Here is an 18267-nt window from a genome sequence, read left to right as displayed (position 1 = left end):
AGGGGCATACACATGCAAACCATCCAATGCTGTAGAACTCGCCCTGAGCAAGTAATGCCCACAAGGAAAGTATGTAGGTGAGACTTACCAGAATTATGCAGATACAAGGGGCACACACTTGCAAACCATCCAATGCTGTAGAACTCGCCCTGAGCAAGAAATGCCCACAAGGAAAGTATGTAGAAGAGACGTAGGAGAACTACGCAGATATAAGCGTCATACACTTGCAATTCATCCAGTGCTAAAGAACTCCTCGGAAGCAAGAAATGCCCACAATGAACGTATATAGGGGATACTTGCTGTGACTATGCAGATACAAGGGGCATACACTTGCAAACCATTTAATGTTGTGTAACGTCTCCAAACCAAGAAATGCCCTCAAACCATCCAATGCTGTAGAGCCCCCCCAAAGCAAGAAATGCCCACAAGGAAAGTAAAGCCCATTCAGCAGATGCATTCATAAATGAATAACCTCTTCAGCAGGTGCATTCATGAATGATCATAAATGAATAAACATTTCAGCAGGTGCATTGATAAATGATCATACATGAATAACCTGTTCAGCAGGTGCTTTCATAAATGAATAACCTATTCAGCAGGTGCTTTCATAAATGAATAACCTATTCAGCAGGTGCATTTATAAAAGAATAACCTATTTAGCAGGTGCATTGATAAATGATCATACATGAATAACCTATTCAGCAGGTGCATTCATACATGAATAACCTATTCAGCAGGTGCATTTATAAATGAATAACCTATTCAGCAGGTGCGTTCATGAATGATCATAAATGAATAACCTATTCAGCAGGTGCATTGATAAATGATCATACATGAATAACCTATTCAGCAGGTGCATTCATACATGAATAACCTATTCAGCAGGTGCATTTATAAATGAATAACCTATTCAGCAGGTGCGTTCATGAATGATCATAAATGAATAACCTATTCAGCAGGTGCGTTGATGAATGATCATAAATGAATAACCTATTCATTGTTGTATTCTCCTACCAAGTATTTTTGTCCTTTTTTACTTTCCTGGTTGTTGAAGGCTTATAAAGGTTTTATTTTGTTATAATTATTGGGGATCGGATTGTGTAAAATGAGAATGAACAGTTCTGCATTAGATCTTTTGATTTTTAGTTTGTACAATGACATGAAATAATTCAAGGGGCCTTTGCTTCTTTCAACAGAGAATGAGCAGCCGTCAGATGATCCATGCTGGGGAGAAGTTCTACGAGTGCATGGAACACGATAAGCACATTCATCCTGCAGCTCACCTGAGAAGGCATCAGACATCCAACACAGGGGAAAGACCGTACAGGTGTGCAGTGTGAGAAAAGCTTCCCTCAGAGTTCAGATCTGTACAGGCATCAGAAGATGCATACAGGGGCGCGACCCTACCAGTGTACAGAGTGTGAGAAAAGCTTCACTAAAAAGTCAAATCTGTGCCAGCTTCAGAAGATCCATACTGGGACGCGACCCTACCAGTGCACTGAGTGTGATAAAAACTTCACTCAAAAGTCACAACTGTACCAGCATCAGAAGAGCCATACTGGGGAGCGACAATACAAGTGTACAGTGTGTGAGAAAAGCTTCACTTATAGCTCACATCTGCACCTGCATCAGAAGATCCATACTGGAGAGCGACCCTACCAGTGTACGGAGTGTGAGAAAAGCTTCACTCAAAAGTCACATCTGTACCAGGATCAGAAGAGCCATACTGGGGGGCGACCATATAAATGTACAGAGTGTAACAAAAGCTTCCCTCAGAGCTCACATCTGCAGCAGCATCAGAAGATCCATACTGGAGGGCGACCACACCAGTGTACAGAGTGTGATAAAAGCTTCACTGGGAGATCACATCTGCAGCAGCATCAGAAGATCCATACTGGGATGCGACCCTACCAGTGTACGGAGTGTGAGAAAAGCTTCACTCGGAGTTCACACCTGTACATGCATCAGAAGATCCATACCGGGGAGCGACCATACCAGTGTACAGAGTGTGAAAAAAGGTTCACTGGTAACTCAGATCTGTACCAGCATCAGAAAGTCCATACTGGGGAGCGACCCTACCAGTGTACAGAGTGTGAGAAAAGCTTCTCTAAAAAGTCAAATCTGTACCAGCATCAGAAGATCCATACTGGGGTGCGACCCTACCAGTGTACGGAGTGTGAGAAAAGCTTCACTCAAAAGTCACATCTGTACCAGCACCAGATGTGCCATACTGGGGAGCGACCCTACCAGTGTACAGAGTGTGAGAAAAGCTTCACTCGGAGTTCACACCTGTACATGCATCAGAAGATCCATACCGGGGAGCGACCATACCAGTGTACAGAGTGTGAAAAAAGGTTCACTTGTAACTCAGATCTGTACCAGCATCAGAAAGTCCATACTGGGGAGCGACCCTACCAGTGTACAGAGTGTGAGAAAAGCTTCACTAAAAAGTCAAATCTGTACCAGCATCAGAAGATCCATACTGGGGAGCGACCATACCAGTGTACAGAGTGTGAGAAAAGCTTCACTCAGAGCTCAGTTCTGTACAGACATCAGAAGAGCCATACAGGCGAGCGATACCAGTGTACACAGTGTGAGAAAAGATTCACTCTGAAATCAAACCTGAACCAACATCAGAGAAGCCATACAGGCGAGCGACCATGTCCAGTGGTGGAAGTGCAAAAAAAAGAAAAGTAGTGGAACTGCAGTTTGTTGAAAATAATGTGCTGGGTGGTAGGGGTGTGGATAGATCATGCAGAAAGGTCTTTTTAGACTTTTACTTCTTTGACTTTCACTTAATTACAACTACTATAGGAAATGTGTAGGTAATCACCCAGCATGCATATAGCAATTAGGGCTCAATTTTGCATGGTAATGATGGGCCGGCTCTATAGAAAGCATATTGGTCTAAGCGCCAATCAAATACATTAATTGGCAAACCTACTGATAGTTACTGTACATACACCCTGGAAATGATAGACTCTGGCGAAAAGAACACAAAGAGCTCTGGGAATGAGTGAAATACCCCAGAAACAAATGAGCCAAAGACCAGAAACCATGCTTTAAAAGTAAAAAGTAATTGGCAAGAAACACAAACTATTGATTAATCTGTTAATTTGTTATTATTAACTCTCACAAGGGCCTCCACTACCTGCAGCACAAGTGCATGGGATCCTGTGCAACTCGGGCATTCTGGAGATGGACCCCTGCAAGTCGAGTTTTTTCTAGCAGTGGCAGCTAGTGAATATTCTAATTGGAGCGGAATAAACATATTTTTCATGAATGTGAATGAACGACTGAGTGCAGAACTGGGGCCTCATTAAACCAACAGGAGCTTGGGAAGAGTCCTTTCCCTGAGAATTTCTTTTCAAATCATGGATTCACAGGGTGCATTTTACAGCACCCTTTCTGTGAATAACAGCACTGTTGCCAATAAGGCTTGTAAGGTAAAAAATGGACAAAATCAAAAAGATCCCAGGGCACCAACAGTGTACAGGAGTCTTTCCCAACACATGATGATGCCTTTGCCCACAATATATGCCAGTATTGAATAGGTTTGAAGTAAATTCATGCTGGCTGTGCAAATGTATGCCAATATCCCCATTGACGAACAACATCATGTGTGCTTTTCCCATAATGGCAGCAAGGATATTATAAGAAACGTGTAGGAACATACTAGCTTTGATAGTGCCCTTAATGCCAGTAAATGGTCATACCAGTGTTAGAAAGCATGCACATACTGGTTGCACCAATGTTGGCCAGTAGTCCCTCTTAAGAGTACTCATGTTGGATTTGCCCATAATGTCAGTATACATTATGTCTTCCAAGCCACTCCAATCAGAGGACCTTGTTCCCAGCCTAAAGACCATACGCACATTCATACACATTCACATTGCACTCATTCTCCTCTTAACATATGTTCTAAAATGATACAACATTCACGGTGCACTCTCATGCTCCCATTCACACGAGTAACCATACGCTGCAGCATACGCACTGCATCCTTATGCTCAAGTTTGATTACACAGACAACCCAGTGCGGGATATACACATACATACACAGAGTTTTTTATTTTTATTTTCCCACCTGCGTGATGCCAAAGCCTTAGAACTCCCACCAGCTCCAAGGCAGCCACTTGCTGCCTGCATGGTCCCTCATCTCCTGCACACCCTGCAGACAGGAACCAGGAGAAGTTTATCAAACACTTCAGCCTCCCGGTTCCTAACATATACAGTGGAGCTGATTCACCCCCTAACTTGCTCCCCAGTCCCTTGCAATGCACAGGAAAGCACAGTTGCACCACTTCATAGTTTTAGGCCTACAGTTCCCCAGTTTTCAAGTCCAGTGGCGATATACAAGGCTGGGGAAGCAAAACACCCTCGACTATACATGGCGCTCTGGGCATACACGGCTGGGGTTCCGTATGCCATTGTGGAGGAGCAGAAATATACATCAACAGGAGATCCCACCCCACACCTCCAATGTACTGAAGACAGGAGACTGTGCCATGTTTGACACAAGCTATAATGCCAATACCGCAGCAAGCATTTGGGAGCCAGTTCCCATTGAGACAACCATATCGAATGTATCCCTGAGTTGATAAAAGCCTGCAGGAACCAATGCCTGAAGGTATATAAGACGGAACCAAGCAGGAGACCCAGTGTCATCATAAGAAGATGTGATACCAAGAAGCACGGATGTCACTGATGAGGAAACAAGATGAGATACTGAAAAGGATGTATAAAAATTGAAGATTGATGATGAAATTGAAGATACAAAGTAAAACACAGATGCACAGAGAAGTCAAGAAATAAGAAGCACAATTGATGTATAGATGCTGAAACGCTAGGTAGCTACAGTCGTCTTAGAGGCTTGCTAAGTAAGTTAATACAACAGAGGCAAAGCTACCATTAGAAAGAAGATGGACATTGGTATCGTGAAAATAGTAACAGAAGAAATCATGAAGAGAAAAGCTGAGACTGCAACAGTGGAACAGATCCATGAAGAAAACCAGGGGAGGTTGTCTGGCCTGAAGTCAAGAATGGTACACCAAGGTCAGCTACCTACGCTTCAGGGAACGCGTGTGCGTAGGATGAACTTTCTTAGATTAGGTGCAAGAAATTACACTGGTGGTGCCAAGCTGTGAACAGTAAAAATCTAGAAAATGCTTGCAAGAGGGACACATTCGTAGCCTCTTAGCACGTGACCCGAAGGCTGGCAAAAAGAGGTATTCTTGAGCTCCAGAAAAGATAGCGAGTACCTTCACTCCTGTTGAATTCTAAGGAAGAGAACATTCTGCAAGGCCAAACTACAAAGAGAAACTTGTCAGCTTGTGGCATTGGTGATGAGAGATGCTGGGCTAATTGGATGGTAGGACAGCTCTGTGATGTGTTTACCCACACCTGGGTCCTTGGCTTAAGTGCTGATAACAAACAGAATGTCCTAGATAGGGTACATGCATGCCAAACCAATTGTAAGAGTCCGTATAACAATGGACACTGAAGGGCCAATAAGCTGTTCTATAACTGACTCTCCTCGTGTTTTACGAGTGAGAGGTAGTCTCAGGCTGCCCACCTAATAGAAGGCAGTCACTAACAGGACTAGCTCCTATATCATTGTATACTTAGATGTGCCCCTACTTGGATGGGTCCCTTAACCAATTCCAATCCCTGATAGGTTTTGGTATGTGCAACGTAGGATGACGTCACACTGACGTACATTAAGAATATAAAATATGTTCCTAAAACAAATATCATTGGGAATGAGCGTCTATCAGTCGATATCCGTTATCACTCCCTGTTTGAAAACTTGGAAATAAACACTAATTTGCCATCTTCTTGAGTGTCCAGTTATTTTGACTCACTGCCTCACGAGTTTGGCAGTAACCCTTAAATGCGGCGGTAACGCTATTACGCCGCATTTAAGGGTCCGCCAAATCACCGGCTTGCGGATTTACCCCTAGCTCTTAGCTGGGGCAAATCTGCCGCGATTTTGCCGATTTTCGGCGCTATTACCGCCAAACAAAAGACATTTTTCATATAGTGGGGTGAAAACCCTCTTTTTTAATACGGGGGGCCTATGTCATGAGGGAATATAACAGTTTAGCGATGCGAGGACACGGGCTACCCCACCTGTCTACCACTTGCCGGTAGTAGTTACAACACACGTTTAGCAGATCATTACATATGGGGCCTCATTACGACCCTGGCGGAAGACAAGACCATAGGGCTCAATGGGAATGGGGAAGGCGGTAAGTACGGTGCCGCAAATTGCGGCACCTACTTAGCACCAAGGTCCCTTTGCGGGTCCCTACTTTAACGGCTGGTAAAACCAGCCGTTAAGGTCGGGTCCCGCAAAGGGACCTTGTAATTAGGCGCTAATGGGTTAACGGCGCTGCAGCCTTTTACTGCGCCGTTAACCCATTAGCGCCAGGGTCGTACACAAGAGAGCACCCAATTTGCATGTAACACATTAACCATTTTTATTTTTCATGTGATTTTAAAATTAGCCTCACAGGGCTATTGTCATAACCTTTTTCATGCCCGTAGTTGCCGGGAATAAACAATACTTTAAGGCATGTTCAAAAACCTCATACAATGGCTATTTGCATTAAGTTTTTTCACAGTGTGGGTTAGTACAAATGGTGACTTAGAATGCGGTCGTGATGACCAAACATCTGTCTAGTCGACACTAAATGGTGTTTCTGGCACGTAGTAAGTAGCTGATGTTCTAGTGTCGTCTTCATGACTGTTGAAGTGGACTGAGTAATGTCACTTATGTACCCCAGGAGTGGAACATCTGAGCTATTGCTTTCCAGTGTCACAGGTGTGCAGAAGATCTATTGTATTCTTCACTTAAGGAGCCTTCTGTGCGCCTTGTGTTATTGGATCCTATATGGATAGGGTCTGGTCTTCAGCTAGTTAGCTTCGTACGTTCGCTACCGTTGCCGCTTCCACAGACACGGACAGCATGGTCTTCACCACAGGTTTTAATGTTTCTTCTCTGGTAATGTCTGGTTCAGAGGCTCGGCCTGCTTTTTTAAAACGTCTTTTGTTTAATGCACACTCGTTAGTATCCCCTGCCACTGCGTGATATGATGTTCTGTTTGAATACTCGCCTGTTCTGGCATGTTACTGAAACATGGCTACGAGTTCCATCAGGCCCTTCAGTGGTGCAAGCCCTACCAGCTAGTGATCCGATTCTTCGTCTTGGCAGAATCTCAGCTCACCCTGGTGGTGGCCTGGCTCTCATCTTAAGATCCTGTTTGCTTTGTACGGTTGTGTGCTTTTCTCATAACATTAAAGTGGAAGCTCTGTCGGTCCGAGTGTCCATTACAGCATCCTTAACCTTTCACATTGTAATCATTTATCGACCTCCTCCTGTTGACTCTGCATTTGACGCAGCCCTTCCGGAATTGGCAGCTGATTTGCAGATCCGTTTTGTTAATCTGCTGATTGTTAGGGATTTAAATGTTAGGACCAATGACCCCTCTGACCATCAGGCTGCTCGCTTTATCTCATCCGTAAGTGATTTAGGTTTTCATCAGTTGGTCACTGGACTGACCCATCAGTTAGGTAACCTGCTGGATTTAATATTCCCCTCTGCTGGGCTATTCAAGTCCTAACCAGGGATCAAGGGCTTTCGACAGATCACTTTATTATTCCTATTCCTCTTTCCATTCAGGTTACACAATCTATCAATATATCCTTTGCTCGGGATACTCGGGAGCAAAAATGGCGCTCAGTGTAGGACACTAAGATCTGCACTCAAATCATTGAGTGCTGTGCTGTTGCTCAAGCTCTGGATTGGGCCACTCTTACACAGGGCCTCATCACGACTTGGGCGGTAATGCCGGCGGTATTACCACCGGCGGTATTAGCCCTACCGCCGAACTCCCCGGCGCTAATAGCGCCGGATCACGAGTTCGGCGGTAAAGTAAATCCCCATTCCCCATTGAGCCCATTCGGGAATGCCCCATTCCCCATTGGGCTCAATGGGGAAAATTTGCGCTCTTACCGCCGGCGGATTTCCCGCCGGCGGTAATAGCGCACATTTTCGGTGGATTTCCTCCCAGCTCAGAGCTGGGGCGAAATCCACCGAAGTCCTCATTTGACGGACCCTTATATCGGCGGTAATAGCGCTACCGCCGGATTTAAGGGTTTCTGCCAAAGTCGTGATGAGGCCCACAATCTTTTACCATCACTACTGATCTCCTTGCTCCAGCTCAACCGTCTAAGCAGTGTCAGCGTCCCTCTGGGCCATGGTTTAACACTCATCTTGCAGAGCTAAGGCTCCCCCGGAGACAAGCTGAACAGAAATGACGGGTGACATGCTGTCCAGCCGCTAAGGTCCTCTTTCGGCTGGCCACTGCCATTTATCATAAGGCTATTTATGAGGCAAAGTGTGTTTTTTATGTCACTCGGGTCGAATCCGCTCTTAATCAACTCAAGGAGCTATTCAGTTTGGTGCATTTGCTTTCTTCTACTACAACCGCCTCTAGCTTAGTTCGCTCTTCGCAGGCCCTTTGTGATTCTTTGGCAACTTATTTTATTGAGAACATTTCTATTATTCAGGAGAAAATCTTATTTTCTGGTCTTAGGACAGCTGACCATGAGCCTGGGTTGCTGGTTGCTGACCCTGAGTCTGGGCTGCTGATGGCTGACCCTGGGTTGCTGACCCTGTTGATTTATGGTCCACTTTTCCTTCTTTTGCACCAGCTGATATTGTTGCAGCCACTAATCGAATGAAATCAGCCTCACCATTAAAGCCCATTCCTCTTACCACTCTGAAAAGAGTCATGCCCACCATTGCATCTTTAGTTACCTAGCCAGTTAAGGATTCTTTCACAGCTGGTTCCATTATTTCGTCTCTGAAGCATGCATTGGTGATCCAATCATTCATGAAACCTTTGTCGGAGTTACTCTTCATGCTAATTTCCATTCTATTTCTCTTCTTCCCTTCTTAATGAAACATTTGGAATCTTTGGTACCCCCCTGCTGAGTGCCTTGCTTGAAGAATCCGTTTTCAGTCTAGCTTCTGTCCAGGCTGCATCACGGAAACAGTGCTCCTCTCAGTAATCAACGATCTTGCACGGCTCTGTGATAAATGTGGTGTTGGGGCATTGATCCTACTCGATTTATCCACTGCTTTTGACACCATTGAGCATTCCATCTTTCTTGATCGTCTTGCGATGTCAGGTGTTTCGGGTGCTTTACTATCTTGGTGGCACTCTTTTCTAGCAGATCGTGCTCAATCACTTTCTCTTTCTCTCTATCATTCTGCTGCAGTCCCCCTGGTTTGTGGGGTCCCTCAGGGCTCTGCCTTCTTCCCCATCTTGTTTAATGTCTATATTCAGCCACTTGCTAAACTCATTCAATACCATGGCTCCCTTTGTTAGTCATATGCTGAAGACACTCAGATTGTCGTTCGGCTAGATCTTTCACAGCCTGACACTGCTTTGTGTCTCAGGCTTTGCCTGGAAGCCGTGGGGAACTGGATGAGTGACAATTGGCTAAAGCTGAACGGGGACAGGACTGAGGTGATGGTTGTTGGTCCTCCTTTGGCTGCTTCTTTCTGGACTCCTTCCCGCTGGCCCTCTTTTCTTGGGTCTATCCCGACTCCTATTTCGATGGTTAAGGATCATGTCTATAAGATCTCAGCATCCCAGTCTGTGGAGCCTCAGATCAGTGTGGTATGGCAATCTGGCTTCTACAAACTTGATGCTTCGGAGGGTCCTCCTTAATTACCGGCCCGCATGCGTGCTCTAGTGGTAGCCTCGCTGGTCTTTGGAATTATGGATTACTACAACTCCCTTTTTCTAGCACAACCAGCATATATAATCCATGGTCTGCATGTTTTGCAGAATTTGGCTGCCAGAGTTATGGCTCAGTCCCCGCACCAGAGCCCTGCTTCTCCTTTATTGCGCTTGCTTCAATGGCTGCTGGTTCTTGGCCACATTCACTTTTAGTCATTGTCTATTGTTCATCGTGCCTTTATGTTATCACTGCTGAATACCTTCATTCTAAGTCTCGCCAGCATGTTCCCGCAGGTACTCTCTGTTCCCGAGATACCCTTCTCTTCCAGGTTCCTAGATTCCGGATTGTGGGGTGTGCTTTTTCAGTGGCTGCGGCCGCCTTATTTAATCAGCTACCACGTCCGCTTCGGGCCACAGAAGTCCACCTTCTTTTCTGTTTAAATTGGTTTAAGATTTGGGGATTTCCGTTTTAGTTTCTGTTTTCGTCTGGGTTTATTCAGCGCCACAGTGCCTTGATTAGTGTATGTTTTGCGCTTTACAAATAAACTTGTCATAACATGACACCTTAGGAAGCATTGAGATGGTGAGCAGCTGCCTCTACAAGCTGCTGCAAACATAAATGCCAGCCAAACATAGATGTGATCATAAAGGGAAATTTCTAAAACTGTTTCCTGTAGACAGAGTCCTTTCACAGACCTTCTGATAACAAGGTCAGAAGAGGGTAGGTGACACATACAAGTCTGAAACATACCCCGCTGAACGCCAACTGTCCAACTGCTAGTGTACTGAATCAGGAAGAAATTGCAAATAACAACTTCACAACCACCTGTCCCCTTGGACATGGGTGAAGATGCTCAAATAACCTCATCTAACCAACCTGAATCAGAAAGACCAAGGACCACTGAGAGATCAGGCTCAAAAAGACACCATGGTTCAGAGACTATCTAAGAAGTAACAGTGTCCAAATTGCTCACAAGCAAAGCCGACTTCAGCTAGCACATAACCAAGGAAACGGACACAGAGTGACGCTGAAGGTCAAGAGGAATTAGGAGTTTCCACATGAATCGATATGCTTGAAGGTTCCTCCAAAAAGGTTCCTAAAAGTGCTAGGGATGGCTCTCCCATGGCAAACACAGTCTGTTAAAGTCTTATGCAGCCACCTAGACTCTGCAGCTCACTTCCCTATGGATTGAGTCATTCTTGAGCAACAGGACTATAAGAGTCTTTTGACCATCGGCATCAGCAGACCCTATCCCTATAACCTGTGCTGTACCCCAGGGATCCTGTGTGTCACTGACACTCTACAATGTATTCACCAAGCCCTCTTCGATGAAATTGACCATTTAGGTATCGCCTACACGAACTATGCAGACGATACCCAAATCCTCCTGCCTCTTACTGGAGAGTACTCCCTTGACCTGGCTTTGGTGAATAGAATTTATGGCATCGTTCAGGCATGAATGGCCACCAATGGATTGTCCCTGAACGATGATAAAATGGAGTTTATCATCCTAGGCACCACAGCTCACCTATCTAAACTAAGCCCGGATTATGCCAACTTCACCATTGATGGCAATGACATCAAAGTTGCTAAAGAAGTGAAGACCTTAGGCTTCTATCTAGACGCCACCCTGAACTTTACTAAACAAGTCAACTCCCTGGCCTCTGCTACTGCATACACGTGCAAATTAATTAGAGCGAGCAAACAATTCCTTTTCACTGACAGTTGCCTAATTCTCCCTAGAGCCCTCATACTCTCTAAATTGGATTATTGTAATACTCTCTACATTGGTGCGAGCAAACAGATCATCCAAAAAATGCAGGTACTCCAGAATAATGCCTTGAGAGCAGCACTCAAGATTAATAGAAAAGAACATATCTCCTCCACCAGGAGAAAATACAAATTGCTATCTACCTCGGATAAAATTCAACTTAAAATTGCCTCTCTTACCCACAAGTGCCTTAATAATAGAGCACCGCCATACCTTACTGATATAATTAGCAGAAAAACCTCTCACAGACCTGATCAGCCAATGCCAATTGCCTCCTAGTACCACCTTTCAAACTTGCCACCATTGGGGGACATAGCCTCCCAGTTAAGGCAGCTCAACTGTGGAACTCCCTGCCTCCTGGCCTTAGAGAATATCAATCCCTCACTAAATTTAGACAGAACATGACTGACCGGCTGAAAGAAAATGACAAGTAAATAGCCCGGCTTTAGCCATATTACAGCTGCCCCTACCATGTAGATGCCAGCCTACATTTACTTGACTGTGTATACTCTTCCTCATTGTATACTCCTCTGTATATTGATTCACTTACTATGTGTTAGTCCACATTGGACACTTTCCATTTGTTGCACATTCATTACTTTTTATTTAGTCTCTCATGTATTCTACACTGTGGGCCTCATTACAACTCAGGCGGTAAGGGGTTAACGGCGCCGTAAACAGCGCCGACCCTTACCACCTGAGTACGAGGTCCCTTAGCGCCATGGCGGATTTAACACCTGCTTTTAGCAGGTGTTAAAATCCATGGCGCTAAGGGACCATGGAGTTAATTACGCCACCGTAATTTACGGTGGCGTAATTAACGCCTTCCCCAGTCCCATTATGCCCTATGGGGCAAAAATGGAAATGGGGAAGGGTAAATGGGGATTGGGGACTTACCGCCCCGCCAAGGTCGGAATGGGGCGGTAAGTCCGCCAACCACCATGGCGTAAACGTAGTTTACGCCATGGTGGTAAAGTCACGGCCCAGGCGGTAACTTACCGCCTGGGTCGTAATGAGACTGTGTATCTATTTCTATGTATCTTATGTACCTATGTAACTAAGTTGGACATATCCTTATCTCTTGCGCCCTGATGCCCCAGGGTCTGGTGCGCACTATAAATAAAACAAACAAACAAAAACAAGACTGGGCCTTATCAAACTGCGATATCAGATAATCGAGTCAAACAAGGCCCAACAGGCCTGAGTGAACTCACGCGCCTGAAAGTCTCCTTGCATTACTTCATAGCTCCGCTACGGAGGTGAAACTTGCTAAGCTCATTTATGAGTCACCCCAGGAATTGCAGCCAGCGGAGTTACCGCCGGCGGAAATAGCGTCATTGCAGGAACGAAAAGCGTGCCGATGGCCATCTTTGAAAATCAAATACACTCTGAATCTTCCATTTCCTGGTGCCATGTAGAGACAAGTGTTGGTAGGAACATGTCCCAGGAAAAGGGTAAATCGAAGGTGCCACAGATAATGCTGAGGAAGCACAAGTTCAATGTGGGTGAACTGCAGATGTTGGTGGATGAGGTTGGCGCACAAGCAGAAGAGCTGACAGCGAAGGACCTCAAGGTCGTGGCAGTGGGCATTGCACCATGGGACAGTGAAGACTGCTGCAAGAGGTGGAACGACCTGAAGGCCAGGATTCGCAGCCTCATCGCCGGGCACAGGCGAGAGACATCAGCCACCATAGGTGGCCCCAGGGAACCCCTTGATATGACTCCATTGAAGGGATAGAGGGGATTAGCAGTGCCAAAGTCGGGGCAAGCAGCCAAGGGGATGCCGGTGAGTCTTTCAGTTCCCACTCCCATGTGAATGCACTGGCCAAAAGCATGGTTCCCCGGTCAGGGGAATGGGCAACCACATGGCAATCACTACAAATGCATAGTGACCACATGCATGTGCAAGGGAAGGTGAGATACTGTTGTAATGCACATGCACCATAGGGGAAATGTGCATGTGAAGCTATGGAACCATGAGAAGTGTAGTGGAGGGCAGGTCGATAAGACCCCCCTCGCATACATCTCCAACCCTAGAGGAGACTCATGACTCGTCGACGGACCCCCCTGTCCCAGGGCCCAGGTGACGGGGCGGCTGCAGACCGACACATGAGGCTGCTCACCTACGATACATGGCCCAGAATAGACTCCATTTTACATTAGGCCAACTCCATCTTGTAAACGGCACTAAGGGGGTCATTACGACCCAGGCGCTAATTGCGCCAACTTTACCACCATGGTGTAAACTACGTTTACACCATGGTGGATGGCGGATTTACCGCCCCATTCCAAGGTGAGTGGGGCGGTAAATCCCCATTTCCCATTTTCCCTTCCCCATTCCCATTTTTGCCCCATAGGGCATAATGGGAGTGGGAAGGCGCTAATTACACCACCGTAAATTACGGTGGCGCAATTAGCATCATGGCAGGTTAGCGCCATGGATTTTAACGGCTGCTAAAAGCAGCCGTTAAAATCAGAATCAGGCGTTAAGGGTTAACGACGGCGTTAACCCTTAACGCCTGGGTCGTAATGAGGCCCTAAGATCCACTTCATTCAGAGTAGCTCCCATGCACACGAAACTGCAGCCTGACCCTCATTTGACCGTGCCACACTATTTTTCAGAGATTGCTCAGCATCCATAAATACGGAAACAGGAGAGAAACATGTGGGAATAGCTGTTGAACGGTTAGAAGATGGTGAGTACAAGGTATTAGTATAACAACGCCTGACTGCCCACTTTTCGGTGCAAGCTGCAGAGTTAATAGCACTGATTGAAGCACTATGTGCTGCAAAAGGATGTGCTGTGACAATCTACACAGACTCAGCCTACATGACAATAACAGTGCATGGAGGGCTGGCAAGGTGGGGGAGGAGGGGTTTCAATAGAGCTGACTGGTCCCCTGTGCAGCATGCAGAACTTCTGAAAGACCTCATACAGGCATTAAAAGATCCCACAGTGGTAGCAATAGTAAACTTCCAGGCACATACCGCTAACACAGATTACATCTCTTTGGGGACGCTGCTGCAAAAGAAGCCTCGTACTTAGTAAAAGAGAGGACAGGTGAGTACCTAATGAGAAAACAAATGGAAGAAGACCTTCCAGAAGGGTACAGTAGTATGCCAGTGTCGGAAATACTAGAGCTACAAGAGGTAGGAACGAAAGAAGAAACTGAGCTGCGGGAAAAGAGAGGATGCAGCCAGTCAGCAACTGATTTGTTATGGCGACAGAACAATACAGGAAAGGTGGTAATGCCCACTATATTGTTAGAAATAACATTCCAACAACTACACTTCCCAGCACACAATGCAAAACAACACATTGCTGCAGAAATACAAGAACACTGGTTCATCCCCGGGTTGCGGGAACAGCTCTTAAAATTGACAATGGAATGTACAACGTGCCAGATTTACAATTCAGGAATGACTTTGAGAACACTAAGAGGAACAATACCAAAGCCAATAGGTCCATTCAGAGAGCTGCATATTGATTATGCAGATATGGGGGAACGGTGCAATGGGGCCAGATACATGATAGTGGTAGTTTGCCCCTTTTCAAGGTGGGTGGAGGCAGGACCCTGTGCCCGACCAGATGCCACGTGCGCTGCAAAGTTCCTGGTGAGGGAAGTATTCCCCGGCTGGGGAATTTGTGAAGTAATTCACTCAGACAACGGCACACACTTTGTTAATGACCTCTTTAAGGAAGAGACATCAATGCTGGGCATAAAACACAAATTATGCTCGATTTATCACCAGCAAAGCAATGGCGTGGTGGAAAAAATAAATGGCCTATTGAAAGGTAGACTCTCAAAAATTTGCTTTACATTAAAGAAAAACTGGGTACATTGCCTCCCCTTAGCATTGTTTGAGCTGAGAAATCAGCCCAGCAAAGACCACCACCTGTCACCACATGAAATCGTGACAGGGAGGAGAATGCACACCGCCAATTCACCCCTTCGCAGTCAGATGCCCACAAAAGTGCCACCGTGTTGGGAGAAGAATATAACGAATACCTGTCAAAATTAACCAAAGCCGCCCGCATGATTGCGAGACAGCTAGCACCACCATTCACAACAGAAGGAGAAGCAGAGGAACAAACACAAAATGAAGAAATACCAACAGGGCAGTTAGAGCCAGGAGAAATTATATATGTTAGGAGTTTCGTACGTAGGTGGAATGCTCCAAGGTTTTATGGCCCATATGAGGTAGTGTATTGCACACCAACGGCAGTGAAAGTTAAGGGCCTAAGATATTGGATACATTTGAGAGACGTGAGAAAAGCCTATGACAGTGTGAACACAACTAGTAGCACAGGAACAGATGAAGTTCACGGAGCACAGGAGTAAAAATTATGACAATATAGCAACATGAACATACCACTCCCCAGTGCGACCGAAAAAGCTAATGTGAAGGTGCCAAAGAGTATATAAGTGAACCAAATACTTGAATATAAACATATAACAAAATGTGAAAATGCCAATATAAATAAGTCAACAATTTTCTTCTTTGCTCTCTCATTCTCCACCTTTCTCTATCAGTAGTCCCTTTTCCCTTTCCTCTTCCTCTCTCCCTCTCTTTCCTTTGTATCTCTTCTTCCTCTCTCCCTCTCTTTCTTTTGTATCCCCTCATTATGTCATTATGAATAACATTACTGCACAAATATGCTTAATGCACTTTATTGTTTTAATGTATAGGAGAAACCATGGCAACGGACAGGCGACCTGCAACGACTAGAGATAGGGAACCTAGCAATAGAAATGTTTCTTTTAATTTGCGTAGATATTCGTATGAGTGTGGTTTGACTGTATGTGCAATTTTATTTTTTGCAATAATGTTTGGGCTCGTCACATATTGGACCATTGCATTTATTTCAATTAAAATAAATGAGGGGGGGGAGAAATTAAACAACCATGAGAAATGAAACAGAAATGTTTAAAGAAGGGGATTATTTAATCTGAGATGGTTTCAAATTTTTATGGGCATATGGCCCTCGGAATGACACCAAGCCTCCAACCCCTCAGCATGATACAAAAAACTTTAGCATATATGAATTAAATGATCGTGATCCCTCTACCATTTCTTGGTTATACACCACAAATGCAACTCCGCCCACACAAACAGTCAGTCCCTCTACACATAATGATGATGTTACAGATAGAACAAAAGAAAATGCGGAAATGGCTAACAACTTTATATGACGAGTGGGCAAAGGGAGGGGCAGGGGACAGAGAAGCAGTGCTGCAAGCAGCAAGGAACACTAAAAAAGCCCTAAAGAACGGCAGAAGGAGGGTAGTGGGGAGGAATAAGTATGACGAGTACTCTGGCCTAGGGCTGGACACAATAGAGGACCCCCGACACCCACATCAGTCCAATAAATGGTAGGCAGACATGAGCTCCACAGCAAAACAAATGACAAATGAGAGCTGCTATGTGTGCTCATTGATTCCCCACGCATCAGGTACACCCAAGGTCTTATTGCCACAAGAATTGCCTCTTACTGATGCCCAATGTCTCCTTCATCTTACCCTGTGCAGAATTAAGAACACCTTCCAGGCACACACAGTTTCTGTTGAAATAACGGACAATGAGAAAACGTGCTACTCACAAGCAAAAGGAGTGGTGTGCCTAAGAGAAGCATTTTTTGTAATAAGAGGAACATTATTTTCAGAAAACAAATGGAAAGATGACGTGATAACATGCAAAGCAGAAGCACTATGAGGGCTGCAAGCAGAGAAGCTGAAATGGATCGAAAGAACATGTACCCCAGCCTGGACCGAACACATATCAAAGCTAACATGGGTGAGCGCGATCGAAAAACCATTCAAACTACAGAAGGAAATAGAGTATGAACTGTGCTTCCGAGGAGAAGGAAAGATGGACATAGGGACGAATAAAAACTGCAGCAAAACGCTCACGATTCCTGATATGTAAAAAGGGACAGGAACCCTCATGGACACTTACTAGGTGTGCGGCAAACAAGCTTATCTGCACCTTCCACCATCATGGAGGGGCACATGCTCCATGGCCATGCTCCATTCCACTCTTATGGCGATCCCAGAAAGCCACATCGGAGACGGACGGATACAAGCAGCTCGAAATACAGAGGAGGCACAACAGACAGAAGAACCACAACTGTATGCCGTATCGAAGGACAATGCCAAAGGGGTCGTATCCAGGTGATGAAGGTCGTCCAACTACATATCCAAGGCCTCCTCAGAACTGCTGCCACAAATCCCAGACCGGTATAGACTATTCAGCTCAGCAGAAACCTTCTTCGCCTCCCTCGTCCCCAGCATCCAGGCACGAGCAAATGCAAAATGGCTGCAAATCACGAGCTGGGAGCTGATCCAATTGGCCAACGACACTGAAGAAGGGTTCAACATGATCAAGGTGGAGCTAAGGGCCCTAAGACTAATGACAATGCAGAACAGGTACGTCCTAGACCTGTTAACAGCGATGGATGGCGGTGTTTGCCAAAAAATTGTAAGTGCATGCTGCACATTCGTACCTTCTGAAGATGCAGATAATGGTACTCCATGGCACGTCATCACCGCAGTGCATAACTTGAGGGAACGGATGAAGAAAGAATGAGGCGCAGAGTCAAGTACTTGGTTGGACCACCTCTTTTCATGGGTTCCTTCCTGGATGGGACTGGCTGTCAAAATACTAATGCCCATGATCGTATTTTACTCCTGATTTTTTGTGCGTGTCAACTGGGTCTTCGATGCTGCGCAGATGCGATA

At 45.5% G+C, this 18267-nt stretch overlaps 1 pseudogene; it reads left to right on the top strand.

Annotated features, from left to right (window-relative positions):
- LOC138528232 (zinc finger protein 850-like) overlaps positions 1-18267 on the top strand; it is a 145311-nt pseudogene that overhangs the window by 18121 nt on the left and 108923 nt on the right.

This window comes from Ambystoma mexicanum, chromosome 7q, assembly GCF_040938575.1.
Source record: "Ambystoma mexicanum isolate Mex_15411 chromosome 7q, UKY_AmexF1_1, whole genome shotgun sequence".
NCBI lineage: Eukaryota > Metazoa > Chordata > Amphibia > Caudata > Ambystomatidae > Ambystoma > Ambystoma mexicanum.
This window is presented reverse-complemented; position numbering and strand designations above follow the sequence as displayed.